The sequence below is a fragment of the Peromyscus californicus genome, unplaced genomic scaffold, assembly GCF_007827085.1.
Source record: "Peromyscus californicus insignis strain IS unplaced genomic scaffold, ASM782708v3 Scaffold_19__1_contigs__length_69161282, whole genome shotgun sequence".
NCBI lineage: Eukaryota > Metazoa > Chordata > Mammalia > Rodentia > Cricetidae > Peromyscus > Peromyscus californicus.
This window is the reverse complement of record NW_026294491.1, coordinates 55,427,043-55,438,022: the sequence shown is the minus strand read 5'-3', so window position 1 is coordinate 55,438,022 and position 10,980 is coordinate 55,427,043. Positions and strand designations below refer to the sequence as shown.

The 10,980-nt window shown below is 37.4% G+C and overlaps 1 pseudogene; it reads left to right on the top strand.

Annotated features, from left to right (window-relative positions):
* Window positions 1-7,963: 7,963 nt before the first annotated feature.
* On the top strand, window positions 7,964-10,732 carry LOC128114113 (phosphoglycerate kinase 2-like; annotated as a pseudogene).
* The last annotated feature ends 248 nt before the right edge of the window (window positions 10,733-10,980 follow it).

The following is a 10,980-nucleotide window of genomic DNA, read 5'->3' as shown; positions in this document are numbered from 1 at the left end:
ATCCCACCAAATCACTACATTTATAGAAATATTTTACATTGAGAATGATCCTCAGGACACAAAACCTTTAAAACATTACAAAATTTTATCAAGGAATTTGAAGAGTTTAAAGAAGACATGAACAAACTTGTCAATATAACATAAAGAAAATAGCACTTGAATGATGTCATATATATATATATATATATATATATATATATATCCAAATGATGAAGACAATTCAGAATTTGATAACTATATTCAGGAAGAGAAAGAAATATGAAAAGGAACTCCAGCTGAAATGAAGGTGGAAATGAAAAGGTAACCAAAGATCAGGGGAAAGACAGGTAGAATGGATGGAGTACATAATAGAATATCAGGACTTAAAGAAAAGTCTAAAGAACTGGGCCATTCAAGCAAAGAATATAAAACATAAGTAGCCACATACAGAAAAGCAAAGTGTAAAACTGTGGTGTACAATGGAAGTACTATATCTTGGACTTTTAGGCATAGAAAAGAGAGAATATTTTATTCTCCTTCAGCTATTCAGATGATTTTTCTGGGAACAATAGTCTAGGTTGACATCATGGTCTTTTAGAATGTGAAATACCTTGTTCTAGGCTCTTCTGCTTTTTACAGTTTCCATTCAGAAATCAGCTGCTAATCTGATGAGCTTTCTTTTAGATTTACCTGTGGATATATTTTGCAGTTCTTGGAATCCTCACGTTGTTCTATTTATTTAGTGTTTTAAATATATTATTTTATGAATGTCTCTTTTCTAGTCTTGTCTATTTGGAGTTCTGTGTGCTTCTCAGTCTGTTTGAGTATGTCTTTCCTCAATTTGGTGAAAGATTTCTATGATCTTGTTAGAAATATGGTCTAGGCCGTTGAACTGGATTATTCTTCCTTCCCTCACCCTCCACCTGACCAAGCACCTCCTATGTGCTGTCCACTTTCTTGCTCTAAATTAATAAATAAATAAAATCCCTTCAGAGCAGGCTCTTTTTTATATAGATTACCTTATACTTAAGACATAGTAAACTTCATATTGAATGTATGTTTAGGTTACTGTGATGAAGACCTAAATCTCCTGATTTTCTGAAACTTAAGTCACCCCTTATCGTGTCTATATTTTAAGTAAGTCTTTTAGTAAAACATCAACAGTCGGTTAACAATAATGATAATAAAAAGTTATATAAAACCTTTTTATAATGTACTACTGTAAATAAAGACATAGATTAACACAAACCTAATAATAAGAGGTGAATTCAATACCCAACTTTTTCCAAAAGAAAAGTCATGTAGAAAAAAAAAGGAAACATCATAATTAAATGGCATCAAATATCAAGTAGACCTATTGGATTTCTGTAGAATATTTCACTAAACCAAAAATATGCACATATTACATTTAGCTTCTCTACAACGGACAACAGTTTGGGACACAAAACAAATTTTAACAGATTCAAACAAACTGAAATAACTTCATGTATTTTACATAACACATGAATTACAATCATAAATTCAACAGCAAGCAATGCTCTAATAATTATATAAACTCATGGATATTAAATAACAAAATATTGTGCTATTTCTAATGATATTCTGCTACACTCATAGATTGATTCCAATGATTATCAGAGAGGATTCATCCAGCAACTGACAGAAACAGAGGCAGACTAACAGCCAACATTAGGGTGATATCAGGAACTCCTGTGGGAGAGAGGGAGGAAGGATTGTAGTAGTCAGGGGGTAAAGGACACCACAAGAAAACCCACAAAATCCATTAACCTGGGCTCATAAGGGCTCACAGAGACTGAACTGCCAACCCTTATAAACCCTCTGTACATATGTTACAGTTGTGTAGTTTGGTCTTCTTGTGGGACTCCTAACAGTGGGAGCAATGCCTGTCTCTCACTCTTTTGCCTGCTTTTCTGACCATTTTCCCCCCATCAGATCACCTCATCCAGCCTTAATACAAAGGTAGGTGTCTAGACTTACTGCAAATTGATATACCATGTTTGGTTGATATCCATGAGAAATCTGCCCTTTTCTAGAGAGAAATAGAGGAGTAGTAGATATTGGTGTAGAATAGATGGGAGAAGGACTGGAAGGAAATGAAGAAGGAGAAACTGTGGTCAGGATGTAAAAATTAATAATAAAAAAACTGAGAATGGAAACCACTAACAAACTTCATTTACAAAGCTGGTATTACCTAAAGCAGAAACCAGGTAAAGAAACAACATCAAGAGGAGGAGTAGGAAAAGGAGAAAGAGAAACAGAAGAAGAGTGAGTGAGGGAGAATGTAAAAGAAAAGGAGAATAACATTAATGATATTGATGATTATCATAATTCTGGCCAATATCCCTAATAAACATAGAGGGAAATAACCTCAATAATTACTTTTAAGCTGCATATAGTCATATATAAAAAAATCCACCTGGATCAAGTTGGCTTCATATAGGAGATTCATGGGTAGTTCAATATATAAGCCAATAAACACAATAAATCATATAAATGATAAAAAATATAATCTGCTCAATAGATGCAGAAAGGACCTTTGACAAAATCCACCATTGTTGTGGGATAAACCTTTTGTATATTGTGAAGATATGTTGTGCTCATTATTAATAAAAAGCTGACTGGCCAATGGATCAGCAGGATTTTGGGGGGCAAAGAGTATACTGGGGAGAAGAAAGATGGGGTCTGAGGAATCATGAGGTGTTTCAATGAGATGCAGAGTGAGCAGGATGGGAAGTGTGAGTATGAGGGAAATGAACCTCAGGGCAGCACACAGAATAATAAAAATGGGTTAATTTAAGTTATAATAGCTTTCTAAAAATAAGCCTAAGCTATTGACTGAACATTTACAATTAAAAATAAGTCTCTACGTGGTTATTTGGCAACTGGCTGGTGAAACAGAAAAGACTGCCTACATATGGAACCCAAAGTGGGGCACCTATGTCCACACAAGACCTGAAAAAAGCTTTTTAAAAAAAGGTCCTAAACACACAAAATAATAGAGCCAAGCATGTCTTCCTTGTCTCATGTCTCTCAAGCGAACTGCAGTACAGTGATCTATCTCCCAGCTGCTGCCTTCTGGCTTGAGCTGCCAGTGTGTGTGCTGCCAGAGAGAGCTCTAGCAGTACACTATGAACTAAAATGCATGGTGAATTTAAGTTTTGCTCATGCAGACAGAAAAGATTATAGATATGCAATAAGGATATATGCAGACAGAAAAAAAATCTCTAAGTGGTTTACAGTGTGTTTAAAAATGTACATAGGCTTGGGAGAGAAAAGAGAAATGGTATATACAGTCATAAAAACAGTTCAAAGATATTAAAGTCTTTAAAGAAAGAAGAAAGTAATACAATGCAAAAAACCATGCAAAGATAGAAAACACACAGGGGGTCTGGATCTTTTATGCTATTGTGTTGTCTTTAAATTTTTTTGACTACTGATAAAGAAGCAATAGCTACTAAGAGACATTTGATTATGAAAGCTTCCAGATTAAACCAACCTATATATTTTTAAAATATCTTGACTTCAAAATGGAAGTCAAAGATATGTTGCATTGGGAAAGAGGTTATGCTTTTATTTCCACAAGAAATGAGAGGCTGTGGATTCATTCCAGGTTGCTATGGATCAGGGTAAATAGGGGAAGATCCTCCTGAAAATCCTCAATCCATAAATAAAGAAACAAACCTAGAAAAGCTACAGAACAGGTAACATATATTTTACCTGCTCAAGTGAAAACAAAAAATCATCTTTGGCAAACTTGTGTACAACACACAGTCTATACTGCATTAATACAGACATGTATATTACCTTTAAAAGTTCATGCATTATCAGAACAAGGGGAACAGACACCAATGAAAATAGATGGCCCAGGTGATCTAGCATCTCAAAATGCCTTTGCTACAGTCTTCTCAGAATTCTGCATTTCAAACAGCCTCAAAGCTGCTTGCTGAGATGGTCCAACCTCACAAATTACTCTAGTCAAAACTTAACAATTATCCTGATTTTTCTCAAGTTTTTCCCAAAGATATCACCACCCACAAATAACAGAAGGTAGTCTAAATAATGATGCCCACATTCTGAAGAGATGGGGTATGTGTGGGTTTTGGCTATTCAATGGATTAGGGATGTTTTTCATTGTTTATGGGGGTTGGTTACAAGTTGTTATTGGTTGTCCTCAGAGAAAATGCCAAACAAAAGAGTTAAATTCATAGATCTCATTTTAGAGGAAATAAGGTGCATATGATATTGGAATGATAGGAAAAATGGTAAATTATTGAATATACTTCATTCAAAAAACAAATATTATTCTCAAAATATTTTACATTGGTATGGATTTTGGTTTATTGATAAAAACATAATGTTATTTTTGCTATACTATAATTTGCTATAATTTAGTAGTAAGTCATCTATAATAATCAAAATTTTTATCATATTAGAATTTTTTCAAGGTTAAACAGATATATTTAGATAGATGGTCTTCAAACATTTCAAAGATCTACAGAATATGAATTCAGGATCTTTAATAACCTAAGGCTATTCATGACAGTGAGACATGTCTGCTCCAGACAGCACCAATTTACTTCCAAAGAGAATGATGGGCATCAAAGAACCTATATATGGATTTTACTTTCTTTATGACAAAAACTATCCATTTGGGCAAAGAAAACTTGCCTCAATTGCTGACAGTGTACATTTCAAACTGGACCAGCAAGATGTACAAAAGAGTGGTTGCCAAGCTTTGCTGAGACGTGGTTAGGACAGTCCTTCAAAATTCCCTGCATCTCAAAAATGTCTGTCAGATTACTTGGTCTGTAGGACAATGTTGGAAGTCTCAGTGTTACATGAGAACCTAGGGCGTCTGTCCAGGTAGCCAATTGTTTCTATCATTTCTTAATTTTGGAAGTTGCTTTCTCTGAACTTCCTGTTTACTCAGAAATGTTATTAATTCCTTCTCAGTTCTTTGATGGGGTTGAAGCCTAGATAGATACAGTTGCAGTTCTCCATAATCATGGTAGAAAGAAAATTAGGTATGAAACTCTGGACTCTTCAGAAGACAGCTGATGGAGGATTTTCTCTATTTTGCCAAACACAAAAGGACTGGATATTGTAACTATGATTCTTAACTGATAACTGTTTTGTGGTATATAATTTTACTCTGTTAAAGTAAAATCCTTCCTTTTTAATTGGACAAAACAGGGGAAGTGCTGTCAATCCTTCTGTAGACTATGAAAATGTGTTGCTCCCATTGTTATAAAAATCTGACTGGCCAATGGCTAGACAGCATTTTTGGGGCAGAGAGAATGCTGTGGAGAAGAAGAACAGAGTCTGAGGTGTCATGAGGAGATGCCATGAGACACAGAGCTGGCAGGATGGGAAGTATGTACATGAGGTAAACAAGCCTCAGTGCAGCACATAGATTAATAAAAATAGGTTATTTAAGTTATAAGAGCTAGCTAAAAAATGAGTCTAAGCTATTGGTTGAGCATTTCTAATTAATAATGTCTCTCTGTTATTACTTGGGACCTGACTGATACAACAGAAAAGTCCACCTACACAACATGGCTTCATGATAAAAGTCCTAGACCAACTTGGATGGGAGGGACCATACCCCAACATAATAAAGATTGTATATGACAAACCCATAAACATTTTCCTAAGTGGAGCAAAACTCAGTTATTTAGTTACATCAGGAATAAAACAAGGTTGTCCTCTATCCTCACACCTTTACAACATAGTGCTTGAAGTGGTTATAGTGATATTATATTTGTACCGAAATGTGATTTGTATGTTAATATATAAAGTTGCCCAGGGGTTAGAGCTATTAGCAAGCCATAAAGAAAGCTGGGCAGTGGTGGTGCACACCTTTAATCCCAGCACTTGGTAGGCAGAGCTAGGTAGATCTCTGTGTGGTCAAGGATACAGCCAGCATTGGAGATACATGCCTTTAATCTCAATACCAACCATAGAAGACCTGGAGGTCTGTACAGACAGGCAGTGACTAGGAGGTCATGTGGTTGGGTTTACAACCATTGAGAAGGCAGAACAGAAACTCTATAGAAAAAGACAGACACAGGAAGTAGGTCTCTTTTGGAGAGGTAGGACCACCGCGTTAGTGAAGGGTAAGGTTTTTAGCTCTTAGCTATTGCTCTGACCTCTTGGCTTTTTTTTTTTTTTTTTTTTTTTTTTTTTTTTTTTTTGGTTTTTCAAGACAGGGTTTCTCTGTGTAGCTTTGCGCCTTTCCTGGAACTCACTTGGTAGTCCAGGCTGGCCTCGAACTCACAGAGATCCGCCTGCCTCTGCCTCCCGAGTGCTGGGATTAAAGGCGTGTGCCACCACCACCGGCGACCTCTTGGCTTTTATCTCTGTATTGGCTCTGTGTTTCTTATTTAATAAGATGGTTTGTTACATCTACAAGTGGTAGATAGAACAATAAGACAAAAGAAATGAATTAAAAGGATACAGATAGGAAAAGAGCTCAAATTATTACTATTTTTGATGATATTATAGTATACATAATATACGATAAATTCCAGCACAAAAAGTTAGAAACTGAGAAAGAAATCATGAGAAGAGGGAACACCCTCATTCATAATACCTCAAAAGGAAGGGAAATTCTAGGAGAAAACTAAGAAAGTTGAAAGACCTTGACAATGAGAGCTTTACATCTATAGAAGAGAAGGGGTAAGACACTTGCATATGGAAAGATCCACCTCACATACACATTCACTGATTCGTAGAATTAATTTTGTGAAACTGATCAACTTACTTAAAGTGATTTACAGATTCAAAGCAATCCTATATGACAGTCATCATAGAAACAGAAAAATGAACATCAAAAAATACATGTGGCAACTCCAAAGACCCCAGACAGAGCCCAAGAAATTCTGAATGAAAAGAGCAACCTGGAGAGATATAATACTAGTTTCACCACTCAACCAAACTTATAAATATGCTTGTGAATTTTTTTTTTTACTCATTTTCATTTTTGGTAGAAAGTTCCAACTCAAGAAGTACTTGATTCCTAAATTATGCAAGGAGTAAACCAAAGAAAGAAGAAGAAAAGAAAAGGGACAATATCATAACTCCTGAATCCTGAAAGTGATGTGATGTTCTCTTTGCTAGTATCCTGTGCTAGTCTCCTGCGGGAGGCAGCAAACATTCTTTGACCAAAGTCTAAAAATAAATAAATAATTTAAGAACCCTATACTAAGAAAAATCATGATCCCCACAAAAAGCAACAATATATCACAATGCCTAACACCAAGCACAGCACAAATATTCATTCAGGACAGAAGACATACCTTATGCTGCCTTGAATGAAAGAAAATTGCTTTCAAATTTCATCATTTGCATTGCTGATGATTTTATTCAGTAATATAAATGGAGATTGGATTTTGGGAAGAGTTACATAATTTTTTGGTTGGCTGTGCTTTTTAAAATCTTAAGAACAAAGCAGATATGAAAGATGATGTAGAAACAAGAACCAGGAGGAAAAAAATGACCCTCTTTCACTTTTTACTTTGAAAGATTTTTAATTTCCCAACTTTAGTGCTCAGCTCTGAGTTTCACTGTTTAGTATTCTAGGATGGCAATTTGAGTCTGTACCAGGCAAAACTTTCCAAATCAAGATAGATAGGATCCAGACCAATCACAGAGCAGGATTTCCTTTCAAAGCCTGTCACTGGCTGTTGTGCAGGAGACATAGAATAGAACATGCACATAGGAAAAGAGCTCAAATTATTACTATTTTTGATGATATTATATTATACATAATATACGATAAATTCCAGCACAAAAAATTAGAAACTGAAAAAGAAATCATGGGAAGAGGGAACACCCTCATTCACAATAGCCTCAAAAGCAAAGGAAATTCTAGGAGAAAACTATAAAAGATTTTGGGTCAAGACTCAAGAGTTAAAAATCTCCACCAAGCAGCAATAAAGAGGTTGTTCAAAATACCATCAAGATGCCTCTTTCTAGTAAGTTGACTCTGGATAATATAGAGGTGAAGAGGAAAAGAGTCATCATGAGAGAAGACTTTAATGTTCCTATGAAGAACAACCAAATCACCAACAATCAGAGAATCCAGGCTGCCATCCCAAGCATCAAGCATTGTCTGGAAAAGGGAGACAAGTTAGTAGGTCTCATGAGTCACCATGGCTGGTCTGACAGTGTCCCTATGCCAGACAAATATTCCTTAGAGCCTGTTGCTGCTGAGCTCAAATCAAGGGTTGGTAAGGATGATTTGTTCCTGAAGGATGTGTAGACTCAAAAGTAGAGATACCTTGTGACAACCCAGAAAATGGGTCTGTTGTAGTGGGTAGCCATTCCAGCTTTGATCTGGAAGTTCCAACCCCCATTGAGACTTCGGCAACTGTCACGCCTACAAGGTGGGGCCAAGGGAGGAGCGTGGAGACCCGAGATCTGGATGAGCCAGCACTCTCTCTCTGTTCCGGGACCCTGGACGGTGGAGGTGGACCGAGGAGAGCTCCAGAGATCACTGCTGTACTGCGATACACCTTCCCCAGACTCTGCGACCTACCTATCCCTTAATTTGTAAGTTATGCCATTAAATAAATCTCCTTTTAACTACGTGGAGTGGCCTTAATAATTTCACCAATATCTGGCACCCAATGTGGGGCCAATTTGAATGCACCAACAATTCTGAGAAACATTAGGTGACTGTCCAGGCTGCCATCTGTCTCTGTCTACTCTTGCAAGATTCCCAAAAGTTGCTTGCATCCACCTATCATTTCTCTGGTACCATTATATTCCTTCTCAGGTCTTTGATGGGATTGAAGACTAGCAGTTATAGTTACAACTTAGTATATATATATATATATATATATATATATATATATATATATAATCTTAGATAGAACATATTAAGTATTAGATTCAGGTTCTTTAGGATAGGACACCTTTTGGAATGATCTTTGTAACATGCCATTTACCTATGTCCTATACTTCTCTGGATTTTAGTGTGTGTTTCTTGCTTGATACTGTTTGCATTGGTTGTAGTTCCATCTTATCTAGGTCACTATCCCTCATTATTCCTGGACAATGTTTGATAACCATTCCTTTGTATATAGTCTTGTATTAGGTTAGAACCTTCTTATTTAGACAAAAAGGGGGAGATGTAGTGGGTAGCCATTCCAGCTTTGATCTGGAAGTTCCAACCCCCATTGAGACTTTGGCAACTGTCACGCCTACAAGGCGGGGCCAAGGGAGGTGCCTGGAGACCCAAGATCTGGATGGGCCAGTGCTCTCTCTGTTCCAGGACCCTGAATGGTGGAGGTGGACTGAGGAGAGCTCCAGAGATCACCGCTGGACTGTGATACACCTTCCCCAGACCCCACGACCTACCTATCCCTTAATTTGTAAGTTACGCCATTAAATAAATCTCCTTTTAACTATGTGGAGTGGCCTTAATAATTTCACCAATAGTCTGTCATCCTTTTTGAGAACCTACATTTCCACATGGAGGAAGAAGGCAAGGGTTAAGATCCTTCTGAAAGAATGATTATCATTGAGCCAGATAAAGTAGAAGCCTTCAGAGCATCACTGTCAAAACTCAGTGATATCTATGTTGAAGATGCTTTTGGCACCACACACCAGGCCCACAGTTCTATGGTGGGAGTAAATTTGCCCCCAAAGGCATCTGGGTTCCTCATGAAAAAAGGAACTAGATTACTTTGCCAAAGTCTTAGAACACACAGAGAAATCCTTCCTGGCTATCTTTGGTGGAGCCAAAGTAAAAGACACAATCCAACTAATCAAAAACATGTTAGACAAAGTCAACTTCATGATTATTGGAGGTGGGATGGCTTACACCTTCCTAAAGGAACTCAAGAACATGGAGATTGGTGCTTTGTAGCTGGAGAGCTTCTCTCCAGGTCCCACCAAGCCCCTGCAGTCCCACAACCCACATATAAAATAATCACTCAGATGCTTATATTACCTATAAACTGTATGGCTGTGGCAGGCTTCTTGTTATCTACTTCTATCTTAAATTAACCCATTTCTATTAATCTATAAGTTGCCACATGGTTTACTGGTACCTTACATCTTGCTTGTCATGGCGGCAGCTGGCAAGTCTCTCTGCCTCAGGCTTCCTGTTCCCTCAATTCTCCTCTCTGTTAGTCCCACCTATACTCCCTGCCTGGCTACTGGCCAATCAGTGTTTTATTTATTAACCAATCAGAGCAACACATTTGCCATATAGAACATCCCACAGCAGTGCTTCCTTGTTTGAAGAAGAGAGCCAAAATTGTCAAAAAAATCATGGCCGAAGCAGAAAACAATGGTGTAAAGATATTCTTTCCTGTTGACTTTGTAACTGCTGACAAGATTCATGAGCATGCAAAAGTTGGACAAGCCACTGTAGAGTCTGGCATACCATCTGGCTGGATGGGTTTGAACTATGGTCCTGAGAGAATTAAAAACAATGCTCAAATTGTGACCCAGGCAAAGCTTGTTATTTGGAATGGACCTATGGGGGTGTTTGAATGGGATGCCTTTGCTAAGGGAACCAAAGCCCTCATAAATGAAGTTGTAAAAGTCACCTCCAAGGATTGTGTCATCATTATAAGGGCTGGAGATATTGCTACTTGCTGTGCCAAATGGGACACTGAAAACAAGGTCAGCTATGTGAGCATTGGAGGTGGGGCAAGTCTCTATTTAGCTGCTGAAAGGTAAAGCCCTTCCTGAGGTAGAGGCCCTGAGCAATATGTAATTGAGAAAGTGCTCTTGCTTTCCTGTTTCCAGTATGGAGTGCTGAATCCAACTTTGTGCTTTTACATCTGAATTTAACTTTGGTTAATGCCTAATCTGTATCAAGACCCAGGTAATGAGCAAGCAGTGTGCCCATGAGCACATCTCAGTAATTCTGTCATGCATTTGTTACTCTCTTCAAGATCTCATGAGGATTTGCCACTGTATTTCATAGGGAGGAAACATTCTCATATCACTAATTAAAGAAGT